Here is a 22,902-nt window from a genome sequence, read left to right as displayed (position 1 = left end):
AATTGTTTCTTTTTTCCTTTCTTTTCATGGTAAAATAATCACTGATTATGCTTGACAAGAAAGGCCTACTTAGAAAGGCCTGACCGGTGTTCTTGCAGTTGGAAACAGTAGCCAGAAACAGTTGAATGTGGCCGCACACAAATGATTCCCAGACATCGGGACACACTCGCCTTCTACCGTTCCCTCCGCTGGCCCTGGTAGGTCCTCACATGTCCTCAAGCTGCCTTCCAGTCGTCTCCATCTCTTGTGGTTCTTGGAATGCTGTTGATACCGGGAAGCAAGCCCCATTGACCTAATGGGTTACCTCTGTCACCCTAAGGCTGAGGTTAGCCTTGCTGGGAAACAGAGGCCTAAATGTCCAATAAAATACTAAATGGGACCTTAGAGTGGATGGAACCCCAAGTGCCCTCAGAGGACCCTCTTCTTACAAAGTCAGAAAATGAGTTTGATGAGTAAGGTGGGATTAAACCATGGTTTTCAAAAATATCCCAAACTTCATCTGTTTGTTTCTTTCTTGGCAGAGACTCTTGATACACTGTTTGGAACACCTATTAATAACATGGTAGGATATTATGTGATATGCTGAAATTAAATAGAGTATAACGTAACATGATGAAATTGGAATATGTTACGCTGTATTTTCTTTAAGAACAGTGAAATTACTCAATCAGAACATGACATTGAAGTGCTTTTCTCTCCAGCAGACTGTGCCATTCATGACGCTGTTACAGTAGTAAAGTCTTGGTTGTGGTTGTCACTGTAATGTTGTGTTCTTTCCTGCACATTCCCACTGAATAGCTGTGTGACCTTCAGCAAATTTCTTAGACTGTCTGCTGACTTGCAAACTCAGCTTTGAAGTACCTGCCCTCGCCTATCTGATAATATTACCTTGATGTCTGAGATAGCGTGTGAAAGTCCTTGGAGGTGAAAGTGTGTCTCACTGCCCTGGCCTGTTAACTCTCACCCCAACTCCACTTTCTTTTATTTCTATTTTTTGAGCCAAGAACATCGTGCTCACTGGGCGGGCACTTACTGAGCGGTAGCCCGAGTCCTTATTAGCTCCCTTCTCTTGCTGAGAAAGTATCTACCGAGTGATTTCAGGTAGCATTCTTCCTCTCCTGAGCCCCTTGAGCCTGAAGTCATGGCTGCAGCTTAGGCTGTAAGGAAGACACGTGTGAGACCCACGCTCACTTTGCCTTTGGTGCTGTGGTCTCTTTGGTAAAGGCTTGTGTCTGTCCACCTGGCTCCCATGAGAAGTTTGGTGAGAAGTGACTTACAGACCAGCTTACTCAGCTTCTGAGTCACTGTAGCGTGAGACACTTGAAGTGAACATCTTTGCATCACAAGGAGAAATAGTGATTAAATTAAAACAATTTCTACTCTTATAGTTTCAGTGGCTAGCTCGTTGTGAAACTCTAAGAACCAGAGTTAGTGAAAATTCAGAAAGCCACATCTGATTAGTCTAAATACAAGGTCTGAATAGTTAGTCAGCCACCTTTCTGCCCCTTGTCCCCTTTTGCTGACTAGTTGCTATCTGACTGATAAGGGAGATTGGGCTGGGAAATAAAAACCTGGTTTCATACCCTGGCCCTGCCAGGCTGTGAGTTTGGGCCCGTCTGGCAACGTCTGTACTTTGGTCTTCTCATTGCTAAGATGGGACAGCAGCAGTATTTGTTCTATGTTCCCCAGTGAGCAGTTGCACATAAAGCAAGATGTAGACAGATATATTCTGACACCACCCCATCTCTACACCCTCACCCCTGCCCAAAAGAATCGAAAGGCGATTGTGTTGTAGCTGTTGGAGACTAATGGCCCATCTGTGTAGCAGGGCGTGTATAAGTAAATGGGCACAGCACTAAAGACTAAAAGGCGCTTTCCCATTCTTCTCCAGAGGAGAGGGAGGGAATTTCTGAGCTTGGGAGCTGGGAAGAGAAGACACATTCACTATTTGGATTTTTTTAAGATGAGTCATAGAACACTAGATCTAACAGAAATCAATTCAGTAGCTGATTTCCCAGACGAGTCACTTAAGACACAGTTAAGCATAAGAAGTTTATTTCGGCCCAGTTTCTATTATGCAGTGAAGAAGCCCGTTGGTTGCATGGATATTTGTCTCTGAAAAGTGTTTTGGAGGACTTAGCTGAGATCCAGGTGAGAGACACTGAAGCCACTTCTCTTTGGTTTTCCCTGCTTCCGTCCTGTGTGCCCAAGGCTTGCCTAAGCCAGGTCTGTAAATACCAGCTCAAACTTCAGTCGGCTGCAGAGTTGACACCGTGCTTCTTTCCCAGGAGTGAGAAGCCGTTCTGGCTCTCCACCTCCTGCGTAACGAGCCCAGTCAGTCACCTTATGCAGTTAGAAAGGGTGACTCCTTCGGATCTGCGCCTCAGCAAGGTTAAAGAAAGGACTTGCCCAGGTCACCTTGCCGTTCTCAGGGGATCACAGTCAAGCTTCACCTTTCCTCCTCCATGGGACTCCAGACTTTTCTTCATGACGTCGCTGCTTTCAAGATGGATGTGGTTTGACTCATTCACTTAGGATGTAGCTGTCAGTTGACAGAGAATAATTTTTATTTCATCTCAATTATAAAGTGTATTCAGAGTCTTGTCTATATCTTCTGAAATTCTCAAAAGTGGAGGTTTGAGAAGTTTAATCTCAACAAAATGTGTCCCTCCACACTGATCTGTCGTGTGAAAGGAGGGATCCCATTAGTGTTATCTGTTTGAGGAAAAGAATATTGTTATATACGTGTAACTTTTATACTAAAACAAAACAAAGCATCTATTGTGAAACCACTTAGCTTTATTTTGAAGGGGGCAGTGTTGTGGATACAAAGGGGTTTTAGGGATTGTGAAATAGACCTGAGACTGACCTTTCTCCACCCAATGGGATGGTTAAGGTTTGAGTTTATTAAAGCAGTCAGTCCTTTCCGTGGTCACGGGAAGCCCAGCTGACACCCCATCCGTGCACACCTCACAGGGTTGGATTTTGTTAACTAAGGCTGAGTTTGCTTTTCCCTTTGGGAACTGTGGATTGAACCCAGGGGCTCACACCTGCCCTCTGGGTGCTCTGTCATGGAGCGGTAGCCCCCGTTCCTGAGGACTTATTTACTCCTTGTCGTGGTAGCTGAAGGCTTGTTCCTGATCTGTGAGAAGCAATAAGGACGAACTGTGTTTCTGGAAGAAGGAGATGGTGTAGTCTGTGTGTCAGGTTGTGTGGGGTGAGGGTGTGATTGAGTGATGACCGGAGGAGAGATCACTGAATAGAAGTCTGAGGAGCCAGCCTATGGCTGCTTCTCCACTACCGGGCCACGTGGCGTTCACTTAGGGATGCCTCCTCACAAACCTCTCCCTTTTCCTTATCTGCAAACAGGATGATTACACGACGGTCACGGACTTTAATGCTTTGTGCCTAGTACACCTGAGAACATAGTAATAGCCTCTCTGAATCCCTGAACCTAAGGATTTTGTGAAATGAAATTTAGAAAACAGAAATAAAAGGCTAGTTTGGGAGCTTTTGTGGTCTCAGGTGGCATTTTGCATTGGCCACTCCCTCGAACACTTCTGGGGTAAAAAATATACACGGGGCAAATGGGCTGTAGCTGGAGGACCTGGATGATGAGAGTGAGGAGGAGGAGGAGGAGGAGTAGGAGGAGGAGGAGGAGGAGGAGGTGGATTGTGATATGGCAAACGATTGGAGAACTTGCTGTGTAGACCAGGCCGGCCATGAACTCAGACAAGTGCTGGCTTCTGCCTCCCGAGTGCTGGGACTAAAGGCGTGCGCCCCCGCTAGTCTGGGGGTGTAGCGGTTTACCAAGGGGGTCTTGCAGCGTTAGGATGTGCAGGCTGAACACTCGGATCTGAGACATTTGGGAGGAGAAGTGTTTGAGACTCCAGCGTGTTTTGGGTTTGAAACGCCTGCCTACAGAGTGGGGCGTTTCGGGAACGGGACCCAGGTCTGGACACACAGTCCATTTGTGTTTCATACAGACTTTATACACAGGTGAAGACTCCGTGCGTTGTTTCAATCAATACATTTTGACTGTGACCTACTGTATAAAGTTGGCTGTGGGGTTTCCTACTATGGCGTCAGGTTGTTGCTCAAAAGATGAGAATTTGGGAGCCCTGGAGAATGAACTCCCGGAGAGGGAGGCTCAGCCTGTGATGTTTCGTTTTTCCGTTTTGGTTGACACTCTCGTGTCAGCTTATCGGTAATCAGTGTTTACTTCAGAAGCACCAGGTAATTTCTGTGAGTACTGAGACCCAAAGTGCGTGGATTATTCTGAAAGGCACTGCCTGGGCGGCGGAGCCTCTAACTGAGGGCTTGGCGTTAATTTCCCCGCAGTGCAGCTGTCACTGCACCCGTGGTGGGGGAGACTTACCGAGGGCAATGGGAAAGACCTGCTATTGTGCACGGGAGAGCGTGGAGCGTGTGAAGGAGAGCGGCTGCACAGGAGAGCATGGAGCGTGTGAAGGACCCGGAGCAGTTAGTCGTTGGGCCCACTGCGCTGTGGGAAGCATGAAAGCCGAGGGCACAGGTCCAGCCTTTTGTCCTTGCATTGTCCCCACCCTGGACTTAAGTATGAGGCCAAATTGAAATCAGACTTGATGACTGCAAACTGTGTCACTGTAGATGGCGATGCATGGATTCAGGGAGAACATGTTAGGTCACCTGGTGGATGGCTTTTCTTGTTGGCTAAGTATGGTCACCAGTCAGCAGCATGAGGAAGAAAAGAACACATTTCCTTCCCTCTGGGTCCCAGTGCACATGGTGTCTGTAGCCGAGACCCAAGGAGGGCGAGGAGCATGATCCCGGGAGTGCTCCCCAGCGGGGCTGCTCCTCAGCACACACGCAGAGCAGCGGGCGCGTCCCTAGTCGTCCTGTCCCACCTGATACAACTCCACGTGCCAGTGCACACTCTGACATGTGTCACTCATGTGCACTCTGACATGTCTCACACATGTGCACTCTGACATGTCTCACTCATGTGCACACTGACATGTGTCACTCATGAGCACACTCTGACGTGTCTCACACATGTGCACACTCTGACATGTCTCACTCATGAGCACACTCTGACATGTCTCACTCATGAGCACACTCTGACATGTCTCACACATGTGCACACTCTGACATGTCTCACACATGTGCACACTCTGACATGTCTCACTCGTGTGCACACTGACATGTCTCACACATGTGCACACTCTGACATGTCTCACTCGTGTGCACACTGACATGTCTCACACATGTGCACACTCTGACATGTCTCACTCGTGTGCACACTCTGACATGTCTCATTCGTGTGCACACTGACATGTCTCACACATGTGCACACTCTGACATGTCTCACTCGTGTGCACACTGACATGTCTCACACATGTGCACACTCTGACATGTCTCACTCGTGTGCACACTCTGACATGTCTCACTCGTGTGCACACTGACATGTCTCACACATGTGCACACTCTGACATGTCTCACTCATGTGCACTCTGACATGTCTCACTCGTGTGCACACTGACATGTCTCACACATGTCCACACTCTGACATGTCTCACTCATGTGCATACTCTGACATGTCTCACTCGTGTGCACACTCTGACGTGTGTCACACATGTGCACACTCTGACATGGTGTGCGCCACCACCATCTGGCTCTGTTTGTTTAGTGTTTAATTGGGCTTTTGTTATGTAGCGCAGACTGTCCTTGACCTCACTACATAGCCTCCCACCAAGTCCACCACGTGCCGGGATGACAGGTGTGTGCCAGATGACAGGCGTGTGCCAGGATGATTGACAGGCATGTGCCAAGATGACAGTCGTGTTCTGGGATGACAGTCGTGTTCTGGGATGACTGACAGGTGTGTGCCGGGATGACTGACAGGCGTGTGCCGGGATGACTGACAGGCGTATGCCTGAGAGCTTTGTTACTAGATGTAATAGGAGGTCGTTCTTCACCACCAGGCCGGCTCAGTGTCCCAGCCACCGCGGAGCTGTGGAGACAAGAGAAGGCCATGTAAACGTGTAAACATGTGTAAGTTTGGGGGTCTCCTGAGCTAAGACTCTGCTTGCTCCCAGCACTGAATGTGACGTAAATATGTACAGTCCGTGTATATTGCGTGTACAATGGAGTCAGGAAGTTCATCTCAGAACAGTGCCCTAGAAGAAACCATTCTGAGGGGATAGAAAAGACCAGACATGGAGAGGGAGTGGAGCACGTGTGTCATGTGGGGCGGGCTCTGAGGTCTTTTCCTCAAGCTTCCCTCAGCGCTCTCCCTCCAGCCCCACGTGTGCCTGCCGGCTGCTGTGCTCCCTTTCATGATCACGATGGGCTGAACCTCTGAAACCGTGAGCCGCCACCCCAGTTACATGTTTTCTATGTAGGAGCTGTCGTGGTCATGGTGTCTGCACAGCAACAGAGACCCCAGCTAAGACAGCCTGACAGGAAGCAACCTGGGGGGGGCTTCACAGCTTAGCCAGGGACCTGAGCTGCGGGGCAAGGAAGGCGTGGCCACAAGAACGTGAGGCAGGAGGCTGGGCACGCGTGTCTGCCTGTCTGCAGTCAGGACAGACAGGAAGCAAGGTCAGGCTGCGAAGCCTCAAGGCCCTCGGCGACCCACCTCCCAAACAGCGCCACTCTCGGGGAACCAGGTGCTCGCACACATGAGCCAGGGAGAGAGCACGTGACGCTCACACCACACAGGAGTGCGTTCTCGCCTTATCTGAGGAAACACGAGGGTTTCTGCTGCTTCCAGAAGCGCTGGCACACCTGCTCACCGTGACGTCACTGAGGAGCTGAGAGCAGGGAAGGACGGGGCTTCAGTCCTTGGTACATGTGTGTGTGTGCTTGTGCACCAAGTCCTGCAGATGTGTGTGTGTGTGCACCAAGTCCTGCAGATGTGTGCGTGTGCACCGAGTGCTGCAGATGTGTGCGTGTGCACCGAGTCCTGCAGATGTGTGTGTGTGTGCGTGTGCACCAAGTGCTGCGGATGTGTGTGTGTGTGTGTGTGCGTGTGCGTGTGCGTGTGCATGTGCACCGAGTCCTGCAGATGTGTGTGTGTGTACACCGAGTGCTGCAGATGTGTGTGTGTGCATGTGCACCGAGTGCTGCAGATGTGTGTGTGTGTACACCGAGTCCTGCAGATGTGTGTGTGTGTGCACTGAGTCCTGCAGGTGTGTGTGTGCACCGAGTCCTGCAGATGTGTGTGTGCATGTGCACCGAGTCCTGCAGATGTGTGTGTGTGTACACCGAGTGCTGCAGATGTGTGTGTGTGCGTGTGCACCGAGTGCTGCAGATGTGTGTGTGTGTACACCGAGTCCTGCAGATGTGTGTGTGTGTGTGTGCACCGAGTCCTGCAGATGTGTGTGTGCATGTGCACCGAGTCCTGCAGATGTGTGTGTGTGTACACCGAGTGCTGCAGATGTGTGTGTGTGTGCGTGTGCACCGAGTGCTGCAGATGTGTGTGTGTGTACACCGAGTCCTGCAGATGTGTGTGTGTGTTCACCAAGTCCTGCAGATGTGTGTATGTGTGCACCGAGTCCTGCAGGTGTGTGCGTGCACCGAGTGCTGCAGTTAGAATATTCCATTTGAAAACTGTACCCGGCTTATCATTTGAAGACTTAGAAGTATTTTTGAAATCACTGATAAGTCTAACTTACATATAACATGTGTGTCTGTGTTGAAGTGTCCTCAGTGAATCCCCGGGAACAGGCTCCCAGGAGTGGCTGCAGTTCAGGCTGCACTGAGAGCCGCGGTTCTCAGTCTGTGGGTTCAGCAGCTCCTTCCCAGGGGTTTCCTACGACCATCAGAAAACATTCATATAACATTCATCACGGCAGCAAAATCACAGTTGTGAAGTAGAAACAAAAATACCTTTGTGGCTGGGGGTCAGCGCAGCACGAGGAGTGGTTAAAGGGCCCAGCGTTAGGAAGGCTGGGAGGAAGGAGGGGAACGGGGGGGGGGGGGAGGACCGGTTCTTTGCTCCCCCCTCCCCCTCCTCTTCCCCCTCCCTCTCCTCCAGTTTCCCCCCATGTTCTATGTATGACATTTGTCTCATTCTGTTTGAGATGCTCTAACCAGTGCAATGAGCCACGTGTGCACAGCGGATGTGTGCAGTGTCTGTCGCAGGCTGTGAGGACCAAGCTGCCCACACCAGCGGCTGGGGTCTAGTGAGAGCCCCTTTGTCTGGGCTCTGCTGATGAGCTGGGAAGAGGCTTCTGAGGGCTCCTTTTAGCGGCACAGGTCTGATCACGTTCCAGTGCTCTGCCGGCGTTACCACACGGCCTTCCAGAGGTGCAGGACAGGGTGCCAGCACACACCGAGGGGTCACAGCGGCCGGCCAGGATCTGGCACCAGCAGTCCCTTGTCATTTGCACCTTAGTCCCTCCCCCTTCTTAGTTGGGCTTCTTTGTCTCATAGAGATGAGGCGTGTGACAGTCAGATGAGAGCGCTTTGCGGTGCCTTCCGAAGTGCTCCACACGCTTCAGCGGACATCCTCACCTCAGAGGACAGCCCTCAGAAGGGCACGCTCTCTGCTGCAGGTGAGGAGCCTTAGTCTCAGCCTCTCAGTTCACACTGGGCGCGTGTCCCAGGGACCATGTCTTGCTCATCGGTAACTAACATTTCTGTCTTTATGCTCCCGAGTCTCACATCCCAGTGTCCCCTCCTGATTCCTCACACGAGAACCACATACAGGAAGTCAGTGGTATAGTTCACATTTTTTTATTTTATTGAGCTATATACACTTGTTAATGCCATCATTCTAGATTAAAACTTTCCCCTTAACTTTTTTTTTGGGGGGGTGAATAACTTACCGTAGTACTTTCTCCTCAGAAATCTGGTTGCTTTACTCCTTTTAGATCCTCATATCTCATTCCCTCCTCCAAATTTTACTGATCCCTAAGCCAGCTCACCTGCCGCCACCCCCACGGTCACGGTTTTACACCTTCCAAGGCAAGCTTATTTTCTCCAGCGGCCCGAGAGATCTTTGGACATCTGAAAATTTGCTGCCTCCCCCAGTTTCCCTGCTTGATTTCAGGTGGTGTGGCTGGTGCTGCTTCCGTCTGTGGTCCCCTTAGGCGGTGCTGGGGTGCTCTCCCTCTGCTTGCACCTGGGTGGCGTGTTCTCTCGCTCGCTCACTCGCTCTTCCTGTTGAGTGTGGTCTCCTTTGGCTGCTCTCCCTGATGTCCTCTGATCTCTCTGGACCAAAGGGATTTCCCTGTGTGCGTTTTGAACACGGTTTCATCGTTTGTAGCGGGCTCTTGTGTTTTCTTCCAGACCGCCTCATAGGTGTGTGTAGCTCCCTTCTTGTCATTTCCACCTCACTGAGCATATAATTTTCCAAAACCAAATTCAAGTATCTTCCTTCCAAATTATCCATTTCTCAGATTTTCACATCCATTTCATCAAGCAGATCACCAGAGCTGTCCAGTTTCACAGGCTGTAACTAAACTACCAACAAAGAAATTTCTACCTTTCCTCAAGAGAAAATTATTTCTCCTTTCAAATACAGTATTCTCTGAGCCGCTGTTTTTCCAAAGAACTTGGGGCAGTAAAAACCTAAGAGACCTAAGCGATTTGAAGGCTAACAGTCTAGGGAACCTAGTTCCAGGGCCCATAGCTAGCACCTTCTGTGTGTATTCTTTTTGTATCTTTCTCAAGAATTGGAGTGTCACAAGCAAAGGCCAAGGTGACATCTGTATCCTTGTCACAAGGAATTAATGGTTGTTCTCAAGCGAAGTGTCACTACCAAGACAAGAAGTTTCCCAAACTAAATGTGTTCCAGACTTAGATATAGGTAAGTTCCTCTACCCATCCTCTGCTGGCCATCCACCCACCCTCTGCCCACCCCCTGGCTGGCTACACCTTCCTTTGAGGCTTAAGTTTGCAAAAACAGTAGCAACCGCAGCAGCAGCAGCAGCAACATGCTACCTCTCAACACACACCAGCCTTCTGACGTGAAGAGGTCTGCTCTGCTCTCTCCTCAATAAAGGGAGAGAGGAGAAGAAAATGGCGACTACTCTTTCCAGTCTCAAATCGGGGACCTTCGTTCACGTCCCCTGCCAGTACTCAGTAACTACTGGACTATCAACTTATTTTAGAAATGGTTAGGGAAAAGGGAGAACGAGAAAACACAAGAGATTAGTTAGAAACATAAGTATGTACACATCAAAAAAGGGGGCCCCGGGCTAGAGAGATGGCTCAGAGGTTAAGAGCACCGACTGCTCTTCCAGAGGTCCTGAGTTCAATTCCCAGCACCCCCATGGTGGCTCACAACCATCCGTCATGAGATCTGGTGCCCTCTTCTGGTGTGCAGATATACATGGAAGCAGAATGTTGTATACATAATAAATAAATAAAATCTTTAAAAAATAAGGGGGGGGGGTGGAGGGACCGTGAATAGAGCTGAGCATGTTGGCAGATGCCTATAACCCCAATGTTTCAGATGTCACAAGTTTGAGGCTAGCCTGTTAGGAAAATAGAAAACCCCTCCCCCTGCCCCCACACCCCTGCCTCAGCTTTGCCCTTGGTCCTGACCAAGCACCGTTGGTCCTTCTCTCGACACTGCTCGTTTCATGCTCTTTGGCCCCCGGCCATTTCTCCGCCGATGATGCTTAGGTTTTCAAACACGTAGGCCTAAGATGTTGGTCACTCTACCTGTATGTAGTGCTTTCTGTCACCCATTATCATTTACCACTAGTTCTGGCAAAGCTAAGACAGGCTCCAGAGTCTGCCGCATTTGTCTTTCCCTGCTCTATAGTAGGAGCCCTGATTACCCTTGGCAGTCACAATCCATTGCCCCCACCCATAGCTAACCTGCCCTTCTCTGATTGTGACAGGAGGGGCTTACACTTACTAGGCTTCTGTTTGAACTTCCAAATCAGGAGAGACGTTGTTGAGTCCTTGGACCGTCACTCTTTGCTTGGGTTCTGAGACTGTCCAACCAGTAGAACCAGAGTTGCCATGAAGTAGAGTGGAGTGCGCTGTCAGCTGCTCACCAGCTGTGACTGGTTCCTTTGCCCCCAGCCTGTCCACTCTGGCTCTAGGAGAAACAATGTCCAACGGTCTCTGGTCCTCAGTGTCAACAGAATGCCACCCTAGCTAACCTCACGAGGTGCCCGGTCTTTCAGAGATGACTTTAGCATCTTTCTGGATGGTAAGATACATGGTAAGAACCGTAAATCCTATTAGTATCAACCTGCTTCATTGGAAGTTCTCAAGTGAGAACCCACAGCAACTAATAAGGCATTGGCTCAATCCACAGATGACAGGAGCATGGTCAATGGCAAAGGCAGAGAACTCTCACACGACCAGGAGTGGTTGGGATAGTTGCTCCGAGCCCTTCATGGTTTCACAGTATTGATGGTGTGAAAGGGAGACTTGAGTGAGTTGGTCCTTTGGGTCCCGGCTCCTCTTTGGCCTTGTGTAAGATTACTTACTACCATGAGCTGCCTACTCCTCGTGTCTGTGAAACTGAGACAAAGATGTTTGGAGCCACTTGGAGTTAAAAATTCACTGTTAGTAACAGCCACAGCCCTCATCCCAGCTGCCTTTGCTATGGACTTGCTTAGATGGAGTACTTGAGAGCATCTGGAATCAGGGTTTATTTCAGTAGGTGCTTCCCTAGTATCTAAGCTTTCTTCTGAGTGCTCACCATAACTAGTTAAAGAATGTTTCCCCCACTAGGTCTCAAACCCCAGGGCAGTAACAGGGACTAATTAATTTGACAATCCATATACCTTCTCATGCCTAGCACAGGGTCAAGTGTAACAGATATTCAGTATATCAGTAAATTACTGAGTGGATAAATACATGAATAAACAAATTATACATATTTCTTTAAATGTTGTCAAAAGAATATTCCTCCAGAACAACCAAGCAAATGCTGAGAGGCAAGATCAGCACTCTGGTTTGTTCTCTCAGGGAAACTAGAAGCCGCAAGCTGTGTTCGGAGCACACCAGTTGTTCCTGTTGGTCCCAGGCTTAGGGTGGGCAGGCACAGTGCCATGAGCAACCTGCTGAGGTGATTTTCAGCAGTGTAAGTTCTTAGTAACAGGTACCCGAAGATGGCAAGCTGCCGTCTTTTGTTGTATTCTATCAGGCCTGGTCATTAGAACCAGGTCAGTAGCATCCATAAATGTTTGACCTTGCTCCTTTTCAGTTTTTATCTAAGCAGCTTGAAGGAAGAAAGGTGTTCCATGTCTGATTGAGACTGCTCTGTGCTGGTGTTACAACACCTTGGCAAACTATAAAGTCCACTCGATGTGTCATAATGAACCACAAGGAAGTATTTTCCCTCGAGTGTCTAGTTAGCAGTCAGACTCTTGCCAAATAACGCTGCTAGGAAACATAGCAAACTACAAATAATTTGGTCCAGTAGAGGTTAGTGTACCTTGTACAGTCACAAAAGAAGCAGTCCCATGCCAGTCATCACTAAAGACATATGGGTGTTTCTTAAGTATGGAAAGAGTATAGTAAAATAGAGAACGTGTAGCATGTCTCTATATGTACATGCACTAAGGGTTTCTTGAGTATGGAAATAGTATAGTAACATATGCAAAGTGTCCTGTGTCTCCATATGTACACTCAATAAGGGTTTCTATCCACAGTGAAAGCACAGTGATCCTCCGTTGAGACACACCCTTTAATAAAATTTTCACCAAGCCCTCTTGCTACATATAGGTGGAGACAGCGCTACCTATGTTTTTTTTTTTTTTTTTTTTTGGTTTTTCGAGACAGGGTTTCTCTGTGTAGCTTTGGAGCCTATCCTGGCACTTGCTCTGGAGACCAGGCTGGCCTCGAACTCACAGAGATCCACCTGCCTCTGCTTCCCGAGTGCTGGGATTAAAGGCGTGCGCCACCAACACCCGGTGTCAGTGCTATCTATGTTAACGTACCCTGAGTATGACCAGTTGGATTGCTGCTTGTGTGTTGTAAGTGTGGGCCAGCATCCATAAAGGCTTCAGTGCTTAGCCTAATGCCCAACACTCTGCTGGGACTCAGTAAATATTTGTTGAGTGAGAATTCTGAGAACAATTGAGCTAATTCTCTGTGCATTTCTAGCATGAACCAGGCCCCATAGCTTTAGATCCGGCTAACAAGAAATTAGAATACTGGATGTTCTCACTAAGCAGAATAAAAGCAAATTTTGCTCCGCTGATTTTTGTGCTGTAGTGAGCTCCGAGAAGCACACCGTAAAGGAAGTGTTGGAAGCCAGGCATCGAAGTGGTCTTCTGAAAGGCAGTCAGTCCATCCGAGACTCTCAGTCCACTTAGAGGAGTGACTAATTTCTACTAGATTCTCACATGATTCAAAAGTGGCTGAATGACTCAGAGACCAATACCTCACACTCCTGTGATCACCCCTCCCAGTGAAATGATGCCTGCAGGGCAATCACGGTAATTGCAGAAGGGGGAGATCTTGACTTTGCCCTGTGGCAATAAAATGACACACTTTTGAGTAATTGCACATGCACACAGTATTGTAAGAAGAAATGAGGTATATTATCTTACAGCTTTGTTAATATTTCTATTGGAGCAGAGTGAAAGCAGCACACAGTTTCAGTATGGGTTACAGTTGAGTTCCGCCTTTTGTTTGAGTCCCCCCGACCCCCACCCCCATTAAACCAGCAAAAACCTGGTTTCTGTTTTGAGGAAGTACTGGCCACCAGAATAATTGAGTTGGCTGTTACCTGTCCCTCACTGACATGGAGAAAATGCGAGTCACAAGCAGCCAGGATTGCATTTAGTTACGGTGTAGCTAAGGGGCCCGAGAGATGGCTCAGCAGGCAAGGGTAATGACAACCTGAGTTCAGTCCCCCAGACCCACATGATGGGAGGGAAGAAACAATGCCCAGAAGTTGTCCTCTGCAATGTCGCCTGCACATACATATAAATACATGATTAAAAATTTCAGTTGAATAGTCACAGTTGCCTTTTGAGCCCAAACTGAGCAGAAGAATGCTTGGTGATTTGTGGTTTTTTTTTTTTTTTTTTTTTTTTTTTTTTTTTTTTTTTTGCATTACTGCCTCATCTTTTTGAAATGATTCATTGAACAAGGTCTGGGTGTTTGGCGTGAGCTTTTGTGCCTTGTTTGACTCTTGTGAGAGTCCCGGATGGCTCAAACTGAGTCGCATGGCACTTTACTTTGCTCAGCCTCTCTGCGACATTTTGCCACATATTAAAATGCCTTCACAAACTTTCTTTGCTTGTCTTGTTAACTCTTGCAGGGTTTCTTTTTTTAACTCTTGTAGCTGTCTGTTAAATGTGGTGCTCTTCAAAGTTCTATCTTGGTCCTTGTTGTGTTTCCATGTATTCAATCTCCTTGGTGATCTCATTCATTTCCATGGTTCCCATTAAAATCTATTCTGGAGGCTTCCATGTGGGTGTCTCCAGGCGTAACCGAGTGCAGACCTGCGGCTCCAGCCACTCGCAGATCTGTCTCCATAATGTTAACTCCATAATAGTAATCATAGTAATCGGAACAGTAATAACAGCCGCTCATTATAGAACACCCTGTCAGGTGGCTGAGGACTTTATCTCTTTGTTCCATTTATTCTCAGCAGCTTGTGACATGAACACTGCTATTTCTACTGGTGTGAGGGGAAATCAGAGTTGGATACACACAGTGGCTTTTCTAAGATGCTTCAGTGAGTCGCAGAGTCTCATTTCTAACACTAAGCCCAAGTTACGAAAAGTGTGTGTGTGTGTGTGTGTGTGTGTGTGTGTGTGTTTCGAGACAGGGATTCTTAGTAGCTTTGGAGCCTGTCCTGGAACTCGCTCTGGAGACCAGGCTGGCCTCAAACTTACAGAGATCCACCTGCCTCTGCCTCATAGTGCTGGGATCAAAGGCGGGAGCCACCACCACCCAACTGAGCCCAAATTTTGAATCTTAACTAACACCTTAGATTAGTATGTCTAGGTGGGTTCCATTGTTGCCCTCTTGCCCTCTCCTACGCACACCTTCTGTTGCCCTCTGCCCACCTGAGAGGACATTTGATGACCTGGAAATGTTGCTAAGTAGTACAGCTCTTACCTAGTGTGAGACAGGCCCTGGAATTCTTCCAAGCACTAGATGGTCACATACTGTAAGTACAGAAGGACTTATTTATTGCTTCTTTTTTTCTTTTCTTTCTTTCTTCCTTCCTTCCTTCCTTTCTTTTCTTTTCTGTTCTTTTCTTTAGATAGGATCTTGATTAGCCTACATTGGCCGTAAACTATGTGGCTAAGGATGCCCTTGGACTCGACCTTCCTGCTTCCACAGTGGTGGCACACACCTTTAATCCCTGCGCTCAGGAGGTAGAGGCAGGATCCCCAAGTTCCAGGCCAGCCTGGTCTACAGAGTGAGTTCTAGAACAGCCAGGGCTACAAAAAGACCCTGTCTCAAAAAACCAAAAAAGACTGCTGAGATCCTAACTTACATCCTCATAGTCCTTGATTTTTTTTTTTTTTTTCCTTCTGAGATGTATTACTTACTTGCTCGCCCTTGGTGTTTTTCGTTTATGCGTTCCTTGTCAATCTTCAGACATGTTAAGTGTCTGTGCTGGTGCTGTAAGGAAAGGAATGCCAGAGTTTAAACATTAGTAGAATTTTGTTGTCTCGACATTACTAAAGTATATACTCCTAGTTCCTGACAAAGAGATTACAAAACTTCCAAAGGTTTCCCGAGGATTGTCCGACACCACGACGGCCTGAAGTGGATGCGGGGTTGTTCTGGGGTTCGTGCTCACCTCACCCATCTCAGGTGAAGCTGCTGTCTCCCTCTGTGCAGTGACACACCCGTCCCTTCTTCCCATAACTTGGTTCCTGCTGCTTTGCTCTTCCTTGCCACTAAAATGCCAGAACTCTCTTAGTTCTCACAGGCTTGGAAAAGGGAGTGGGAGGGAGAAAGGGAGAGGAGAGAGAGAATCCGGAGTGAGGAGTGCCACAGAAGAAAGGAACAACTTTTCTCAAGGCAAAGTTTGTTTTGGCCAAAGGGAAATAAGAAACCCCACGTCAGAAATCGCTAAAGCCACGTCAGAGTCTCTCACACACAACACAGCAGCTACTGACCGCCTAACCTGCTGGCGAGGGGTAGCCCACAGGCTACCTAACCCTAACCCTAACCCTAACCCTAACCCTAACCCTAACCCTAACCCTAACCCTAACCCTAACCCTAACCCTAACATCAACCACCGCTGGCGATGACTGGATTGAAAGAGAGACAGTGAGAGATAGGAAAAGCCAGCAATGTTTGCCAAGCCAGCCATAGCTGTTCACCAAGACCTTGCTTCCGAAAGGGGGGAAGATGGTATGTTGCAGGCGTGCAGCTTCTGCTGCTGAGGAAGCTGAAGCAAGAGGGTTCCAGGTTCAAGGTCAGCCTGGGCCATTTAGTGAAGGTCTGCTCTAGAATAAAAAGAAGGAAGGCTTGGGATATAGTGTGTGTGTGTGTGTGTGTGTGTCTCCAGCATGTGCGAGACTCTGGGTTCACCTGGCGTCTCAAATGAAAAAAAAGAGAAAGAAAGGAAACATAAATAGATTGTTGTACTGCCTTGTGTTATATATTTTTAGTGTATTTTATATATTACATGTAATATTTTGGAATAGGTGGATGGATAAGGTAGTACATAGATGGAAGGATAAAAATGTGTGTGCTTGTGCTTTGAATATTTGACAAGTTTCATGAATACCAATAAAATGAATATTATCATCAGCTTAGCCCTGAAAGGGTGGAACAGTTCATTATACAAAATATTCATTCATTCATTCATTCATTCATTGTTTTCTAATCAGTCTCTCTTTCACCCAAGATGGCCTTCAACTTACTGTGTACCCTAAAGCTATCCTCAAACTCGAGGGCTGTCCTTGGTCTCCCAAGTGCTGGGGTTTCACATGTGCGCTCCCTACCTGAAGAAGCAGACATGGGTTTGCTTTTGTGTATTGTTGTGGATTCGAACTCAGGACCTTGTCCAGTTAGTCTGCTTATGGCTCCAGCCCATGCCCCCGGGTTTTAAAAGGTGCCCTGCCAGGCAGTGGTAGCACACACCTTAATCCCAGCACTCTTGGGGGTGGGGTGGGGGTGGGGGCAGAGGCAGGTGGATCTCTGTGAGTTCGAGGCCAGCCTGGTGTACAGAGCGAGTTTCAGGCCAGCCAGGGTGACTCAGAGAAACCCTGTCCTTCACTTAACAAATTATTTCTACCACCAATTATTTAATTTTGTCTGATTTCAATTAAACTTTCACCTGAACATTTGTTACTGTGGAAGAGCCAATTGTAAGCCATGTTATAGAATCCATTGGAGAGGCTGGAGACATGGTTCAGCAGTAAAAGCCCTTGTGACACACATCATGTAACACACTAAAAAGAACAAAATAAATAGAATCATTTTGAGTAAAACATTTTTAGATATCAACCAAAAATTATAAACATGGTTTTATTTTCACTAAAAATGAGTAAAATCTAGGCTCACTGAGATCATTAAGTAGGCCTTAATCCAACATGACTAACAACAGAAGAAGAAATGAAGACACAGACGCACGGAGTGAGAGGGCCGTGTGTTGCTGTGGGAGACGACAGCCTTATACTTGAGAGAGAGCCCACGTGGTAGCACGGAAAAGATAGCCTCCTCCAGTGTGCGAAGGACACGCTGGCATGGGAGCCTCATGTAGTGGGAGGACCAAGTGACAGCACCAGAGAAGATGACCGTGTATGGTGACAGTCCACAGAGTGCATGGTGACAGTCCACAGAGCGCGTGGTGACAGTCCACAGAGCACATGGTGACAGTCCACAGAGTGCATGGTGACAGTCCACAGAGCGCATGGTGACAGTCCACAGAGCGCGTGGTGACAGTCCACAGTCCACAGAGTGCATGGTGACAGTCCACAGAGCGCATGGTGACAGTCCACAGTCCACAGAGCACATGGTGACAGTCCACAGAGTACATGATGACAGTCCACAGAGCGCGTGGTGACAGTCCACAGAGCGGGTGGTGACAGTCCACAGAGTACATAATGACAGTCCACAGAGCACGTGGTCACAGTCCACAGTCCACAGAGCGCGTGGTGACAGTCCACAGAGTGCGTGGTGACAGTCCACAGAGTGCGTGGTGACAGTCCACAGAGCGCGTGGTGACAGTCCACAGAGTGTGTGGTGACAGTCCACAGAGTACGTGGTGACAGTCCACAGAGTGCATGGTGACAGTCCACAGAGTACATGGTGACAGTCCACAGTCCACAGAGCGCATGGTGACAGTCCACAGTGTGCATGGTGACGCATGGTGACAGTCCACAGAGCGCGTGGTGACAGTCCACAGAGCACATGGTGACAGTCCACAGAGCACATGGTGACAGTCCACAGAGCATATGGTGACAGTCCACAGAGCACATGGTGACAGTCCACAGAGTGCATGGTGATGATTCCACAGAGTACATGGTGACAGTCCACAGTCCACAGAGTATATGGTGACAGTCCACAGTGTGCATGGTGACGCATGGTGACAGTCCACAGAGCGCGTGGTGACAGTCCACAGAGCACATGGTGACAGTCCACAGAGCACATGGTGACAGTCCACAGAGCGCGTGGTGACAGTCCACAGAGCACATGGTGACAGTCCACAGAGTGCATGGTGACAGTCCACAGAGCGCATGGTGACAGTCCACAGAGCGCGTGGTGACAGTCCACAGTCCACAGAGTGCATGGTGACAGTCCACAGAGCGCATGGTGACAGTCCACAGTCCACAGAGCACATGGTGACAGTCCACAGAGTACATGATGACAGTCCACAGAGCGCGTGGTGACAGTCCACAGAGCGGGTGGTGACAGTCCACAGAGTACATAATGACAGTCCACAGAGCACGTGGTCACAGTCCACAGTCCACAGAGCGCGTGGTGACAGTCCACAGAGTGCGTGGTGACAGTCCACAGAGTGCGTGGTGACAGTCCACAGAGCGCGTGGTGACAGTCCACAGAGTGTGTGGTGACAGTCCACAGAGTACGTGGTGACAGTCCACAGAGTGCATGGTGACAGTCCACAGAGTACATGGTGACAGTCCACAGTCCACAGAGCGCATGGTGACAGTCCACAGTGTGCATGGTGACGCATGGTGACAGTCCACAGAGCGCGTGGTGACAGTCCACAGAGCACATGGTGACAGTCCACAGAGCACATGGTGACAGTCCACAGAGCATATGGTGACAGTCCACAGAGCACATGGTGACAGTCCACAGAGTGCATGGTGATGATTCCACAGAGTACATGGTGACAGTCCACAGTCCACAGAGTATATGGTGACAGTCCACAGTGTGCATGGTGACGCATAGTGACAGTCCACAGAGCACATGGTGACGAGTCTACAGAGCGGCATGGAAGAGGATGGACCACAAGCCCAGTACAGATTCCAGCCCTTCTGACCCCCTGATCTTGCATGTCTGGGCTTCAGAACTGTAAAAGTGAAATCTTGTTGCTAAACCACCTAGTAAATCTTGGTGCTTCATCATGGCGGTTTGTTGAATTGGGGCCCACAGTGGGGCTTGCACATTCCATCTGGTACGTTTTCTTCGGCAAGTCAGGGGATGGGGTAACCTCTCATCTCAGGTCCCTTTAAAGTATTTCAATCTTGCCCTAAAGTACAAGGCCCACCTTTATCTTCTTACACTAGAATAACACACGTGATCCGTTACTCCAAAAAGGGAAGGAAAGAAAGAGAGGAAAGACACAAGAAACAGAAAAATAATCAAAAACAAAAAATGGTACCGGGTTGCTGCCATGATTGACACATGATAAGCTAACTCTTATCGTCCTGATTCCTTGGGTGTAGACATCCTGTTTGCACTGGAAATGTGCCCCAGATGTAACAGTGGACTTTTCATAACAGATGTTTGCTATGGTAAAAATTTGTGCCTTACAACTTCCTGGAAGTTCTGGCTACTAGAAAAACACATTTACATCACCAAATTGGGTTTATTCTGTTGTTTCTAATCGTGTTTCACATTGCAGCCCTGTCGATGGCATCGTCGCTTGCCACACACACCCCAGCTCCCACCCGGTCCTGTTTAGTGCCGCAGCAGATTCGGCCATTGAATCCTAGCAATTGCAGGGGTTACGTTTGAGGACTGACTGACTGCATTAAGGACTTTGTTGATGAAGAACGGGTTTTCTTTTTATTTATTCTTCTCATACAATGCATCTAAATGCAGTTTTCCCCCCTCTCCCCCAAATCCACTGCTTCTCCGGATCCCTTCAGAAAAGAGCAGGCCTCCCAGGGACATGAACCGAACACGGCATATACAACAGGGTGCAGTAAGACTACGCACAGACCCTCAAATAGAAGCTAGACGAGCTTTCCGCCTCATCCGCTCATATCAGACATTTGCTCATCATCCCAGCTTGTGTCCTAATTTCAGAGGGGTCAGACATGTAAGAGGGCTCATCTGATTGGCTTCCTGCAGGAGCCCCTTTCCTTTTGTAAACCTAGAAAGAACCTGTAATCCTTTCCTCTAAGAAGAGCGATTTGGCTTTTAGATTTGCCTGAACTCTGGTGCCACAGTCTGGAATGTGTCTCCTGGTACTTTGTCATGTACAGTAAAGGAGGCCAGCCAGTCACTTTGTCTCACAGCCCTTATTTATTCTCATTAGTGTGTCTTATTAAATTGCCTTTTTTACCGTCTCTTTTCTAACTGAGCTCTGTTGGTTCTTGAGCCTTTCAGGGGCTATTTAGAAATTTGTATTGAGTGTAAACTTGTCATTGAGGCACAGCTCTGGTGTTCACGATAGTAGCTGATGGTGACTCAAGTGCAGCCAAGTGACACCAGTATAAGACACTTACTTCGCTCTGTTATATAAGTGTGAATCAGGAACATTTCTGGTATCCCGATTCATTTCTGCTTAGTTCATCAAAACCATAGCAATTAAGCCAGGCGGTGGTGGTGCATGCCTTTAATCCCAGCCCTGGGGATCTCTTGGGCGGCAGACAGGCAGGTAGATTTCTGAGTTTGAGGCCAGCCTGATCTACAGAGCGAGTTCCAGGATATCCAGGGCTACACAGAGAAACCCTATCTTGAAAAGGAAAAACAAAATCTTAGCAATTAAGCAAAGAAAATAATTTTCTTCTCTGTGACAAAAGGTGATCACAGAGGACAATCTTCTGTCTCCATGTTCATTAGTAGGTTCTTAGAGATTAGAAACACATCCCAGCCTTTAATCCCAGCACTCAGGAGGCAGAGGCAGGTGGATCTCTGTGAGTTCGAGGCCAGCCTGGTCTACAGAGCGAGTGCCAGGATAGCCTCCAAAGCTACACAGAGAAACCCTGTCTCGAAAAACAAAAACAAACCAACAAACAAAAAAAGAAACACATCTCATTAGTTTGAAATAAAATCAAGAATTCTCTCTAATTATGGGGTAGAAGACAAGTCTTTTAACATCTTCTGTGTTATTTCTTAACTTTTTAAAATTAAATTTACAGTTTCCCCTCCTTCCTCTCCTCCCAGCCCCTGCCCCCACCTCCCCTTCTCCAGCCCTCCCTACCCCATCCACTCTTCCGTTGGCTTCAGAAAAGAGCAGGCCTCCTACAAATACAACAAAACATGGCAGAGCAAAGTCGCCTTAGGACTCAGCTCCCCCTTTGTATTTGAGCTGGGCAAGGCAACCCAATGTGAGGAATAGGTTTCCATAAAGCCAGCTAAGGCGTTAGGGACAGCCCCTGCTCCCACAAGAGAGCCCATGTAGTAGACCAAGGTATACAACTGTCACGTGTGTAGAGGGCCTACGTGGGTCCCGAGACTGTGGGAGAGGCCCACCAATGACTGGTCCAGCCTCAGACCCATACTATGAATGTGAGTCCACCCCTGACACTGCCTGGAGTGCCAGGACCCAGAGGCCGGATGGCCCAGAGACCTAGGGTAGAACCAAACACGATTGGAAAACAAATGTCCATGGAATGATGCCTAACAGCATTTGTTAACTTTTTAACTGACTAGAAAGAGCAAGTTGAGATGCTCTATAAGCTGCCTTCCAGCACAGAAATTATATAATTCCACTAATATAAATAACAAGTTGATAATTTGGGCTGTTACTAGATTAAGTATGTTTGGTCCTGTTATGATCGACTTGAAATACTTAGAGTACTAGCTCCTGCTGTGTGTCTGCTGGGTACTGGCAGTGTAGTGATAAGTCAGGCATCTTTCAGAATCTCTGTTTTATTAGGAGCAGCAGACAACAAGAGGGACATGCTCAATGGCAGTCAGCACAATGGTGAGCTAGGACCCAAGGGTCAGGAAGGAGACAGAGGCTCTTCTCCACCAGGCGGAACAGGAACAGGAAGTAAGGGCAGAGAGATGACTGCTCTTCCAGACAACCTGAGTTTGATTCCCAGCACCCAGGTTAGGTGGCTCCAGTGCCGGGGGTGTGGCACTATACATGTAATTTAAAATAAAAATCTAAAAAAGGAATCAGAAAGTAACAGTGTCTGCGAATATCACTGATAGGCCAAGAGCCAGATCTTACCGGATTTAAGATTTTTCTCGAAGAGGCTGGGGTATAACTAGTGGCTGAACATACGCGCAGCAGGTTCAATCCCACACAACACAAAACCAGAGCTAATAGTGGAAGCCCCGGTGCTGTGTACAAGACCTGTTAGGTGTGATTTTTCACTTCCTCGTGTGTCACGTCTGGTGGGTTCTGAGAAGATGAAGGGCTCCCTTGCTCCTGGCAACAGCGCCTTGAGTTTGCCATCAGTGAGCGTACAAGTCTGCCCTTCAAGATCCAGGGAGTTGCCCTGCCAGCCATCCTCCCTGGCTTTTGTCCTGTAATTGTCCCCGGTGGCCTGGGTAGTAAAGGCTAAGTTGCTTCTTATTTTTCCTCACGACAGAACTCGCCGTTTGGGTGGGAGTACTTGACCTTCCAAGGCTTCTGCAGTGAGAAATTGTCAA

General features: G+C 48.2%; 1 protein-coding gene across 7 annotated transcripts in view; it reads left to right on the top strand.

The window, feature by feature from the left end:
- LOC103159000 (E3 SUMO-protein ligase NSE2) overlaps positions 1 to 22,902 on the top strand; it is a 217,951-nt gene that overhangs the window by 52,594 nt on the left and 142,455 nt on the right. The gene's annotated exons all lie outside the window — the stretch shown is intronic.

This window comes from Cricetulus griseus, chromosome 10 (genome assembly GCF_003668045.3).
Source record: "Cricetulus griseus strain 17A/GY chromosome 10, alternate assembly CriGri-PICRH-1.0, whole genome shotgun sequence".
Lineage (NCBI taxonomy): Eukaryota > Metazoa > Chordata > Mammalia > Rodentia > Cricetidae > Cricetulus > Cricetulus griseus.
This window is presented reverse-complemented; position numbering and strand designations above follow the sequence as displayed.